Below are 13,376 nucleotides of genomic sequence, written 5' to 3'. Positions count from 1 at the left end.
CCTGCATGATTTTTTTTCTCTGCAACCCCATGCTAAATTGTGCTTCCTGTTTTTTATAAAATGACTTAATCAAATCTGACTCTGATTGCATCAGAGAAGGCCAGGTACCCTACACTATAAGAGGTGGTTTGAAATTTTGACTTGTCTACTTAAAGATCACCAAAATTTGATCACAAGGTCAATAACATCCCTGGGTGGGATTGAACCACCAACCTTTAGGTTAACAGCCGAATGCGCTTACCGATTGCGCCATAGAGACAGCTTGCAAAAGCATGTACTGACAAAGGCTAGAAAGCATTCATCTAGAAAGTTTCCTAGAAAAAGGTTAAAAAGGCAATAATCTGGAGAGTTTTGCAAGATTTTTCTTCCATTGACCAACGAAGAAACACATTGGTACTTTCACATGATGAGTGAGTACTTCAGGATCTCTGACACTAACATGAGCAGCAGAGTGGCGCAGCAGAAGCGTGCTTGGCTCATGACCCAGAGGTCGATGGATTGAAACCATCCTCTGCTATGTGCGCTTATTTTTTTGTTAATTAAATTCTCCCAAAACTGGGATTGATATTTTGACTCTTTTATTTTTACTGAAAGTACAATAACTTTTAACATTTTAATTTATTTTAATAGTATATTGACAGCATTGTTTTCTTTCAGAAATCCACTTAATTTTCTTTACCCTATTACTGAAATGGTAATTGACAAAAACAAGCTACATTGTCACCAGAAGAGCAATGCAAAATGTACAATTGATATTTCAAAATCATCTTTCCAGCTTGAATTTCAATGATGCATTGGGGCAACGATTTTGTGAGAAACATCTTCACCCTTAAAGAAAGATTTTCTTAACTTCTTACCTGTGTGCTGATTAGATATCACCTGGTTTTCACATTAAACAGATTCCCACTTGAGAAAGCAGCAAGGATGCAGTGAGGTTTATGTTTCCTGGTGTCAACCTGTATTATTTCAGTGGACATTGTAATGAGGATGCATCTTGCTGCCTTTCCAATGAAGCAAGTTTTAATCAGTAATAGGTGAAAAACCATTCCTACAAAGGTGTTAATCAGAGACTTGGCTTTGTGGACACTTTTCAGAGAGCAAATGTGTTAGCATAAAAATAAAGCCATAAAATGGAGAGCTGATAAATCACTCAATTGGATTTCTCTGCCTGCATAATTTTTTTTCTCTGCAACCCCATGCTAAATTGTGCTTCCTGTTTTTTATAAAATGACTTAATCAAATCTGACTCTGATTGCATCAGAGAAGGCCAGATACCCTACACTATAAGAGGCGGTTTGAAATTTTGACTTGTCTACTTAAAGATCACCAAAATTTGATCACACGGTCAATTACGTCCCTGGGTGGGATTGAACCACCAACCTTTCAGTTAACAGCCGAACGCGCTAACAGATTGCACCACAGAGACAGCTTGCAAAAGCATGTACTGACAAAGGCTAAAAAGCATTCATCTAGAAAGTTTCCTAGAAAAAGGTTAAAAAGGCAATAATCTGGAGAGTTTTGCAAGATTTTTCTTCCATTGACCAACGAAGAAACACATTGGTACTTTCACATGATGAGTGAGTACTTCAGGATCTCTGACACTAACATGAGCAGCAGAGTGGCGCAGCGGAAGCGTGCTGGGCCCATAACCCAGAGGTCGATTGATCGAAACCATCCTCTGCTATGTGCACTTAATTTTTTATTAATTAAATTCTTCCAAAACTGGGATTGATATTTTGACTCTTTTATTTTTACTTAAAGTACAATAACTTTTAACATTTTAATTTGTTTTAATAGTATATTGACAGCATTGTTTTCTTTCAGAAATCCACTTAATTTTCTTTACCCTATTACTGAAATGGTAATTGACAAAAACAAGCTACATTGTCACCAGAAGAGCAATGCAAAATGTACAATTGATATTTCAAAATCATCTTTCCAGCTTGAATTTCAATGATGCATTGGGGCAACGATTTTGTGAGAAACATCTTCACCCTTAAAGAAAGATTTTCTTAACTTCTTACCTGTGTGCTGATTAGATATCACCTGGTTTTCACATTAAACATATTCCCACTTGAGAAAGCAGCAAGGATGCAGTGAGATTTATGTTTCCTGGTGTCAACCTGTATTATTTCAGTGGACATTGTAATGAGGATGCATCTTGCTGCCTTTCCAATGAAGCAAGTTTTAATTAGTAATAGGTGAAAAACCATTCCTGCAAAGGTGTTAATCAGAGACTTGGCTTTGTGGACACTTTTCAAAGAGCAAATGTGTTAGCATAAAAATAAAGCCATAAAATGGAGAGCTGATTAATCACTCAATTGGATTTCTCTGCCTGCATAATTTTTTTTCTCTGCAACCCCATGCTAAATTGTGCTTTCTGTTTTTTTATAAAATGACTTAATCAAATCTGATTGCATCAGAGAAGGCCAGGTACCCTACACTATAAGAGGTGGTTTGAAATTTTGACTTGTCTACTTAAAGATCACCAAAATTTGATCACACGGTCAATAACATCCCTGGGTGGGATTTAACCACCAACCTTTAGGTTAACAGCCGAATGCGCTTACCGATTGCACCACAAAGACAGCTTGCAAAAGCATGTACTGACAAAGGCTAAAAAGCATTCATCTAGAAAGTTTCCTAGAAAAAGGTTAAAAAGGCAATAATCTGGAGAGTTTTGCAAGATTTTTCTTCCATTGACCAACAAAGAAACACATTGGTACTTTCACAAGATGAGTGAGTACTTCAGGATCTCTCACACTTACATGAGCAGCAGAGTGGCGCAGCGGAAGCGTGCTGGGCCCATAACCCAGAGGTTGATGGATTGAAACCATCCTCTGCTATGAGCACTTATTTTTTTGTTAATTAATAAGAGGTGGTTTGAAATTTTGACTTGTCTACTTAAAGATCAGCAAAATTTGATCACAAGGTCAATTACGTCCCTGGGTGGTATTGAACCACCAGCCTTTCGGTTAACAGCCGAATGCGCTAATCGATTGCACCACAGAGACAACTTGCAAAAGCATGTACTAACAAAGGCTAAAAAGCATTCATCTAGAAAGTTTCCTAGAAAAAGGTTAAAAAGGCAATAATCTGGAGAGTTTTGCAAGATTTTTCTTCCATTGACCAACGAAGAAACACATTGGTACTTTCACATGATGAGTGAGTACTTCAGGATCTCCGACACTTACATGAGCAGCAGAGTGGCGCAGCGGAAGCGTGCTGGGCCCATAACCCATAGGTCGGTGGATCGAAACCATACTCTGCTATGTGCACTTATTTTTTGGTTAATTAAATTCTTCCAAAACTGGAATTGATATTTTGACTCTTTTATTTTTACTTAAAGTACAATAACTTTTAACATTTTAATTTGTTTTAATAGTATATTGACAGCATTGTTTTCTTTCAGAAATCCACTTAATTTTCTTTACCCTATTACTGAAATGGTAATTGACAAAAACAAGCTACATTGTCACCAGAAGAGCAATGCAAAATGTACAATTAATATTTCAAAATCATCTTTCCAGCTTGAATTTCAATGATGCATTGGGGCAACGATTTTGTGAGAAACATCTTCACCCTTAAAGAAAGATTTTCTTAACTTCATACCTGTGTGCTGATTAGATATCACCTGGTTTTCACATTAAACAGATTCCCACTTGAGAAAGCAGCAAGGATGCAGTGAGGTTTATGTTTCCTGGTGTCAACCTGTATTATTTCAGTGGACATTGTAATGAGGATGCATCTTGCTGCCTTTCCAATGAAGCAAGTTTTAATCAGTAATAGGTGAAAAACCATTCCTACAAAGGTGTTAATCAGAGACTTGGCTTTGTGGACACTTTTCAGAGAGCAAATGTGTTAGCATAAAAATAAAGCCATAAAATGGAGAGCTGATTAATCACTCAATTGGATTTCTCTGCCTGCATAATTTTTTTTCTCTGCAACCCCAATGCTAAATTGTGCTTCCTGTTTTTTATAAAATGACTTAATCAAATATGACTCTGATTGCATCAGAGAAGGCCAGGTACCCTACACCATAAAAGGTGGTTTGAAATTTTTACTTGTCTACTTAAAGATCACCAAAATTTGATCACAAGGTCAATTACGTCCCTGGGTGGGATTGAACCACCAACCTTTCGGTTAACAGCCGAATGCGCTAACCGATTGCACCACAGAGACAGCTTGCAAAAGCATCTACTGACAAAGGCTAAAAAGCATTCATCTAGAAAGTTTCCTAGAAAAAGGTTAAAAAGGCAATAATCTGGAGAGTTTTGCAAGATTTTTCTTCCATTGACCAACGAAGAAACACATTGGTACTTTCACATGATGAGTGAGTACTTCAGGATCTCTGACACTTATGTGAGCAGCAGAGTGGCGCAGCGGAAGCGTGCTGGGCCCATAACCCAGAGGTCGGTGTATCGAAACCATCCAGTGCTATGTGCACTTATTTTTTTGTTAATTAAATTCTTCCAAAACTGGAATTGATATTTTGACTATTTTATTTTTACTTAAAGTACAATAACTTTTAACATTTTAATTTTTTTTAATAGTATATTGACAGTATTGTTTTCTTTCAGAAATCCACTTAATTTTCTTTACCCTATTACTGAAATGGTAATTGACAAAAACAAGCTACATTGTCATCAGAAGAGCAATGCAAAATGTACAATTGATATTTCAAAATCATCTTTCCAGCTTGAATTTCAATGATGCATTGGGGCAACGATTTTGTGAGAAACATCTTCACCCTTAAAGAAAGATTTTATTAACTTCTTACCTGTGTGCTGATTAAATATCACCTGGTTTTCACATTAAACAGATTCACACTTGAGAAAGCAGCAAGGATGCAGTGAGGTTTATGTTTCCTGGTGTCAAACTGTATTATTTCAGTGGACATTGTAATGAGGATGCATCTTGCTGCCTTTCCAATGAAGCAAGTTTTAATCAGTAATAGGTGAAAAACCATTCCTACAAAGGTGTTAATCAGAGACTTGCCTTTGTGGACACTTTTCAGAGAGCAAATGTGTTAGCATAAAAATAAAGCCATAAAATGGAGAGCTGATTAATCACTCAATTGGATTTCTCTGCCTGCATATTTTTTTTTCTCTGCAACCCCATGCTAAATTGTGCTTCCTGTTTTTATAAAATGACTTAATCAAATCTGACTCTGATTGCATCAGAGAAGGCCAGGTACCCTACACTATAAGAGGTGGTTTGAAATTTTGACTTGTCTACTTAAAGATCAGCAAAATTTGATCACAAGGTCAATTACGTCCCTGGGTGGTATTGAAACACCAGCCTTTCGGTTAACAGCCGAATGCGCTAACCGATTGCACCACAGAGACAACTTGCAAAAGCATGTACTAACAAAGGCTAAAAAGCATTCATCTAGAAAGTTTCCTAGAAAAAGGTTAAAAAGGCAATAATCTGGAGAGTTTTGCAAGATTTTTCGTCCATTGACCAACGAAGAAACACATTGGTACTTTCACATGATGAGTGAGTACTTCAGGATGTCTGAAACTTACGTGGGCAGCAGAGTGGCGCAGCGGAAGCGTGCTGGGCACATAAGCCAGAGGTCGGTGGATCGAAACCATCCTCTGCTATGTGCACTTATTTTTTTGTTAATTAAATTCTTCCAAAACTGGAATTGATATTTTGACTCTTTTATTTTTACTTAAAGTACAATAACTTTTAACATTTTAATTTGTTTTAATAGTATATTGACAGCATTGTTTTCTTTCAGAAATCCACTTAATTTTCTTTACCCTATTACTGAAATGGTAATTGACAAAAACAAGCTACATTGTCACCAGAAGAGCAATGCAAAATGTACAATTGATATTTCAAAATCATCTTTCCAGCTTGAATTTCAATGATGCATTGGGGCAACGATTTTGTGAGAAACATCTTCACCCTTAAAGAAAGATTTTCTTAACTTCTTACCTGTGTGCTGATTAGATATCACCTGGTTTTCACATTAAACAGATTCCCACTTGAGAAAGCAGTAAGGATGCAGTGAGGTTTATGTTTCCTGGTGTCAAACTGTATTATTTCAGTGGACATTGTAATGAGGATGCATCTTGCTGCCTTTCCAATGAAGCAAGTTTTAATCAGTAATAGGTGAAAAACCATTCCTACAAAGGTGTTAATCAGAGACTTGGCTTTGTGGACACTTTTCAGAGAGCAAATGTGTTAGCATAAAAATAAAGCCATAAAATGGAGAGCTGATTAATCACTCAACTGGATTTCTCTGCCTGCATAATTTTTTTTTCTCTGCAACCCCATGATAAATTGTGCTTCCTGTTTTTATAAAATGACTTAATCAAATCTGACTCTGATTGCATCAGAGAAGGCCAGGTACCCTACACTATAAGAGGTGGTTTGAAATTTTGACTTGTCTACTTAAAGATCACCAAAATTTGATCACAAGGTCAATTACTTCCCTGGGTGGGATTGAACCAACAACCTTTCGGTTAACAGCCGAATGCGCTAACCGATTGCACCACAGAGACAGCTTGCAAAAGCATCTACTGACAAAGGCTAAAAAGCATTCATCTAGAAAGTTTCCTAGAAAAAGGTTAAAAAGGCAATAATCTGGAGAGTTTTGCAAGATTTTTCTTCCATTGACCAACGAAGAAACACATTGGTACTTTCACATGATGAGTGAGTACTTCAGGATCTCTGACACTTATGTGAGCAGCAGAGTGGCGCAGCGGAAGCGTGCTGGGCCCATAACCCAGAGGTCGGTGGATCGAAACCATCCTCTGCTATGTGCACTTATTTTTTTGTTAATTAAATTCTTCCAAAACTGGAATTGATATTTTGACTCTTTTATTTTTACTTAAAGTACAATAACTTTTAACATTTTAATTTGTTTTAATAGTATATTGACAGCATTGTTTTCTTTCAGAAATCCACTTAATTTTCTTTACCCTATTACTGAAATGGTAATTGACAAAAACAAGCTACATTGTCACCAGAAGAGCAATGCAAAATGTACAATTGATATTTCAAAATCATCTTTCCAGCTTGAATTTCAATGATGCATTGGGGCAACGATTTTGTGAGAAACATCTTCACCCTTAAAGAAAGATTTTATTAACTTCTTACCTGTGTGCTGATTAGATATCACCTGGTTTTCACATTAAACAGATTCCCACTTGAGAAAGCAGCAAGGATGCAGTGAGGTTTATGTTTCCTGGTGTCAACCTGTATTATTTCAGTGGACATTGTAATGAGGATGCATCTTGCTGCCTTTCCAATGAAGCAAGTTTTAATCAGTAATAGGTGAAAAAACATTCCAACAAAGGTGTTAATCAGAGACTTGGCTTTGTGGACACTTTTCAGAGAGCAAATGTGTTAGCATAAAAATAAAGCCATAAAATGGAGAGCTGATTAATCACTCAATTGGATTTCTCTGCCTGCATATTTTTTTTTCTCTGCAACCCCATGCTAAATTGTGCTTCCTGTTTTTTATAAAATGACTTAATCAAATCTGACTCTGATTGCATCAGAGAAGGCCAGGTACCCTACACTATAAGAGGTGGTTTGAAATTTTGACTTGTCTACTTAAAGATCAGCAAAATTTGATCACAAGGTCAATTACGTCCCTGGGTGGTATTGAACCACCAGCCTTTCGGTTAACAGCCGAATGCGCTAATCGATTGCACCACAGAGACAACTTGCAAAAGCATGTACTAACAAAGGCTAAAAAGCATTCATCTAGAAAGTTTCCTAGAAAAAGGTTAAAAAGGCAATAATCTGGAGAGTTTTGCAAGATTTTTCTTCCATTGACCAACGAAGAAACACATTGGTACTTTCACATGATGAGTGAGTACTTCAGGATCTCTGACACTTACATGAGAAGCAGAGTGGCGCAGCGGAAGCGTGCTGGGCCCATAACCCAGAGGCCGGTGGATCGAAACCATCCTCTGCTGTGTGCACTTATTTTTTTGTTAATTAAATTCTTCCAAAACTGGAATTGATATTTTGACTATTTTATTTTTACTTAAAGTACAATAACTTTTAACATTTTAATTTTTTTTAATAGTATATTGACAGTATTGTTTTCTTTCAGAAATCCACTTAATTTTCTTTACCCTATTACTGAAATGGTAATTGACAAAAACAAGCTACATTGTCATCAGAAGAGCAATGCAAAATGTACAATTGATATTTCAAAATCATCTTTCCAGCTTGAATTTCAATGATGCATTGGGGCAACGATTTTGTGAGAAACATCTTCACCCTTAAAGAAAGATTTTCTTAACTTCTTACCTGTGTGCTGATTAGATATCACCTGGTTTTCACATTAAACAGATTCACACTTGAGAAAGCAGCAAGGATGCAGTGAGGTTTATGTTTCCTGGTGTCAAACTGTATTATTTCAGTGGACATTGTAATGAGGATGCATCTTGCTGCCTTTCCAATGAAGCAAGTTTTAATCAGTAATAGGTGAAAAACCATTCCTACAAAGGTGTTAATCAGAGACTTGCCTTTGTGGACACTTTTCAGAGAGCAAATGTGTTAGCATAAAAATAAAGCCATAAAATGGAGAGCTGATTAATCACTCAATTGGATTTCTCTGCCTGCATATTTTTTTTTCTCTGCAACCCCATGCTAAATTGTGCTTCCTGTTTTTATAAAATGACTTAATCAAATCTGACTCTGATTGCATCAGAGAAGGCCAGGTACCCTACACTATAAGAGGTGGTTTGAAATTTTGACTTGTCTACTTAAAGATCAGCAAAATTTGATCACAAGGTCAATTACGTCCCTGGGTGGTATTGAAACACCAGCCTTTCGGTTAACAGCCGAATGCGCTAACCGATTGCACCACAGAGACAACTTGCAAAAGCATGTACTAACAAAGGCTAAAAAGCATTCATCTAGAAAGTTTCCTAGAAAAAGGATAAAAAGGCAATAATCTGGAGAGTTTTGCAAGATTTTTCGTCCATTGACCAACGAAGAAACACATTGGTACTTTCACATGATGAGTGAGTACTTCAGGATGTCTGAAACTTACGTGGGCAGCAGAGTGGCGCAGCGGAAGCGTGCTGGGCACATAAGCCAGAGGTCGGTGGATCGAAACCATCCTCTGCTATGTGCACTTATTTTTTTGTTAATTAAATTCTTCCAAAACTGGAATTGATATTTTGACTCTTTTATTTTTACTTAAAGTACAATAACTTTTAACATTTTAATTTGTTTTAATAGTATATTGACAGCATTGTTTTCTTTCAGAAATCCACTTAATTTTCTTTACCCTATTACTGAAATGGTAATTGACAAAAACAAGCTACATTGTCACCAGAAGAGCAATGCAAAATGTACAATTGATATTTCAAAATCATCTTTCCAGCTTGAATTTCAATGATGCATTGGGGCAACGATTTTGTGAGAAACATCTTCACCCTTAAAGAAAGATTTTCTTAACTTCTTACCTGTGTGCTGATTAGATATCACCTGGTTTTCACATTAAACAGATTCCCACTTGAGAAAGCAGTAAGGATGCAGTGAGGTTTATGTTTCCTGGTGTCAAACTGTATTATTTCAGTGGACATTGTAATGAGGATGCATCTTGCTGCCTTTCCAATGAAGCAAGTTTTAATAAGTAATAGGTGAAAAACCATTCCTACAAAGGTGTTAATCAGAGACTTGCCTTTGTGGACACTTTTCAGAGAGCAAATGTGTTAGCATAAAAATAAAGCCATAAAATGGAGAGCTGATTTATCACTCAATTGGATTTCTCTGCCTGCATATTTTTTTTTCTCTGCAACCCCATGATAAATTGTGCTTCCTGTTTTTATAAAATGACTTAATCAAATCTGACTCTGATTGCATCAGAGAAGGCCAGGTACCCTACACTATAAGAGGTGGTTTGAAATTTTGACTTGTCTACTTAAAGATCACCAAAATTTGATCACAAGGTCAATTACTTCCCTGGGTGGGATTGAACCAACAACCTTTCGGTTAACAGCCGAATGCGCTAACCGATTGCACCACAGAGACAGCTTGCAAAAGCATCTACTGACAAAGGCTAAAAAGCATTCATCTAGAAAGTTTCCTAGAAAAAGGTTAAAAAGGCAATAATCTGGAGAGTTTTGCAAGATTTTTCTTCCATTGACCAACGAAGAAACACATTGGTACTTTCACATGATGAGTGAGTACTTCAGGATCTCTGACACTTACATGAGCAGCAGAGTGGCGCAGCGGAAGCGTGCTGGGCCCATAACCCAGAGGTCGGTGGATCGAAACCATCCTCTGCTATGTGCACTTATTTTTTTGTTAATTAAATTCTTCCAAAACTGGAATTGATATTTTGACTCTTTTATTTTTACTTAAAGTACAATAACTTTTAACATTTTAATTTGTTTTAATAGTATATTGACAGCATTGTTTTCTTTCAGAAATCCACTTAATTTTCTTTACCCTATTACTGAAATGGTAATTGACAAAAACAAGCTACATTGTCACCAGAAGAGCAATGCAAAATGTACAATTGATATTTCAAAATCATCTTTCCAGCTTGAATTTCAATGATGCATTGGGGCAACGATTTTGTGAGAAACATCTTCACCCTTAAAGAAAGATTTTCTTAACTTCTTACCTGTGTGCTGATTAGATATCACCTGGTTTTCACATTAAACAGATTCCCACTTGAGAAAGCAGCAAGGATGCAGTGAGGTTTATGTTTCCTGGTGCCAACCTGTATTATTTCAGTGGACATTGTAATGAGGATGCATCTTGCTGCCTTTCCAATGAAGCAAGTTTTAATCAGTAATAGGTGAAAAACCATTCCTACAAAGGTGTTAATCAGAGACTTGGCTTTGTGGACACTTTTCAGAGAGCAAATGTGTTAGCATAAAAATAAAGCCATAAAATGGAGAGCTGATTAATCACTCAATTGGATTTCTCTGCCTGCATAATTTTTTTTCTCTGCAACCCCATGCTAAATTGTGCTTCCTGTTTTTTATAAAATGACTTAATCAAATCTGACTCTGATTGCATCAGAGAAGGCCAGGTACCCTACACTATAAGAGGTGGTTTAAAATTTTGACTTGTCTACTTAAAGATCACCAAAATTTGATCACAAGGTCAATTACGTCCCTGGGTGGGATTGAACCACCAACCTTTCGGTTAACAGCCGAATGCGCTAACCGATTGCGCCACAGAGACAGCTTGCAAAAGCACGTGCTGACAAATGCAAAAAAGCATTCATCTAGAAAGTTTCCTAGAAAAAGGTTAAAAAGGCAATAATCTGGAGAGTTTTGCAAGATTTTTCTTCCATTGACCAACGAAGAAACACATTGGTACTTTCACATGATGAGTGAGTACTTCAGGATCTCTTATACTTACATGAGCAGCAGAGTGGCGCAGCGGAAGCGTGCTGGGCCCTTAACCCAGAGGCCGGTGGATCGAAACCATCCTCTGCTATGTGCACTTATTTTTTTGTTAATTAAATTCTTCCAAAACTGGAATTGATATTTTGACTATTTTATTTTTACTTAAAGTACAATAACTTTTAACATTTTAATTTGTTTTAATAGTATATTGACAGCATTGTTTTCTTTCAGAAATCCACTTAATTTTCTTTACCCTATTACTGAAATGGTAATTGACAAAAACAAGCTACATTGTCACCAGAAGAGCAATGCAAAATGTACAATTGATATTTCAAAATCATCTTTCCAGCTTGAATTTCAATGATGCATTGGGGCAACGATTTTGTGAGAAACATCTTCACCCTTAAAGAAAGATTTTATTAACTTCTTACCTGTGTGCTGATTAGATATCACCTGGTTTTCACATTAAACAGATTCCCACTTGAGAAAGCAGCAAGGATGCAGTGAGGTTTATGTTTCCTGGTGTCAACCTGTATTATTTCAGTGGACATTGTAATGAGGATGCATCTTGCTGCCTTTCCAATGAAGCACGTTTTAATCAGTAATAGGTGAAAAAACATTCCAACAAAGGTGTTAATCAGAGACTTGGCTTTGTGGACACTTTTCAGAGAGCAAATGTGTTAGCATAAAAATAAAGCCATAAAATGGAGAGCTGATTAATCACTCAATTGGATTTCTCTGCCTGCATATTTTTTTTTCTCTGCAACCCCATGCTAAATTGTGCTTCCTGTTTTTTATAAAATGACTTAATCAAATCTGACTCTGATTGCATCAGAGAAGGCCAGGTACCCTACACTATAAGAGGTGGTTTGAAATTTTGACTTGTCTACTTAAAGATCAGCAAAATTTGATCACAAGGTCAATTACGTCCCTGGGTGGTATTGAACCACCAGCCTTTCGGTTAACAGCCGAATGCGCTAATCGATTGCACCACAGAGACAACTTGCAAAAGCATGTACTAACAAAGGCTAAAAAGCATTCATCTAGAAAGTTTCCTAGAAAAAGGTTAAAAAGGCAATAATCTGGAGAGTTTTGCAAGATTTTTCTTCCATTGACCAACGAATAAACACATTGGTACTTTCACATGATGAGTGAGTACTTCAGGATCTCTGACACTTACATGAGCAGCAGAGTGGCGCAGCGGAAGCGTGATGGGCCCATAACCCAGAGGTCGGTGGATCGAAACCATCCTCTGCTATGTGCACTTATTTTTTTGTTAATTAAATTCTTCCAAAACTGGAATTGATATTTTGACTCTTTTATTTTTACTTAAAGTACAATAACTTTTAACATTTTAATTTGTTTTAATAGTATATTGACAGCATTGTTTTCTTTCAGAAATCCACTTAATTTTCTTTACCCTATTACTGAAATGGTAATTGACAAAAACAAGCTACATTGTCACCAGAAGAGCAATGCAAAATGTACAATTGATATTTCAAAATCATCTTTCCAGCTTGAATTTCAATGATGCATTGGGGCAACGATTTTGTGAGAAACATCTTCACCCTTAAAGAAAGATTTTATTAACTTCTTACCTGTGTGCTGATTAGATATCACCTGGTTTTCACATTAAACAGATTCCCACTTGAGAAAGCAGCAAGGATGCAGTGAGGTTTATGTTTCCTGGTGTCAACCTGTATTATTTCAGTGGACATTGTAATGAGGATGCATCTTGCTGCCTTTCCAATGAAGCACGTTTTAATCAGTAATAGGTGAAAAAACATTCCAACAAAGGTGTTAATCAGAGACTTGGCTTTGTGGACACTTTTCAGAGAGCAAATGTGTTAGCATAAAAATAAAGCCATAAAATGGAGAGCTGATTAATCACTCAATTGGATTTCTCTGCCTGCATATTTTTTTTTCTCTGCAACCCCATGCTAAATTGTGCTTCCTGTTTTTTATAAAATGACTTAATCAAATCTGACTCTGATTGCATCAGAGAAGGCCAGGTACCCTACACTATAA

General features: G+C 36.6%; 4 non-coding genes across 4 annotated transcripts; 2 read left to right on the top strand and 2 right to left on the bottom strand.

The window, feature by feature from the left end:
* Positions 1-4,108: 4,108 nt before the first annotated feature.
* TRNAN-GUU (transfer RNA asparagine (anticodon GUU)) lies at positions 4,109-4,182 on the bottom strand. Its single transcript has one exon. It is a non-coding gene; the product is annotated as a tRNA-Asn (tRNA).
* A 2,519-nt stretch (positions 4,183-6,701) lies between these two features.
* Positions 6,702-6,773, top strand: TRNAM-CAU (transfer RNA methionine (anticodon CAU)). The gene has a single exon. It is a non-coding gene; the product is annotated as a tRNA-Met (tRNA).
* A 3,427-nt stretch (positions 6,774-10,200) lies between these two features.
* Positions 10,201-10,272, top strand: TRNAM-CAU (transfer RNA methionine (anticodon CAU)). The gene has a single exon. It is a non-coding gene; the product is annotated as a tRNA-Met (tRNA).
* An 835-nt stretch (positions 10,273-11,107) lies between these two features.
* On the bottom strand, positions 11,108-11,181 carry TRNAN-GUU (transfer RNA asparagine (anticodon GUU)). Its single transcript has one exon. It is a non-coding gene; the product is annotated as a tRNA-Asn (tRNA).
* Between the last annotated feature and the right edge of the window lie 2,195 nt (positions 11,182-13,376).

The sequence above is a fragment of the Pseudophryne corroboree genome, chromosome 4 (assembly GCF_028390025.1).
Source record: "Pseudophryne corroboree isolate aPseCor3 chromosome 4, aPseCor3.hap2, whole genome shotgun sequence".
In the NCBI taxonomy this organism is placed as follows: Eukaryota; Metazoa; Chordata; class Amphibia; order Anura; family Myobatrachidae; genus Pseudophryne; species Pseudophryne corroboree.
The sequence above is the reverse complement of the archived record's forward strand: the minus strand, read 5'-3'. Positions and strand labels throughout refer to the sequence as shown.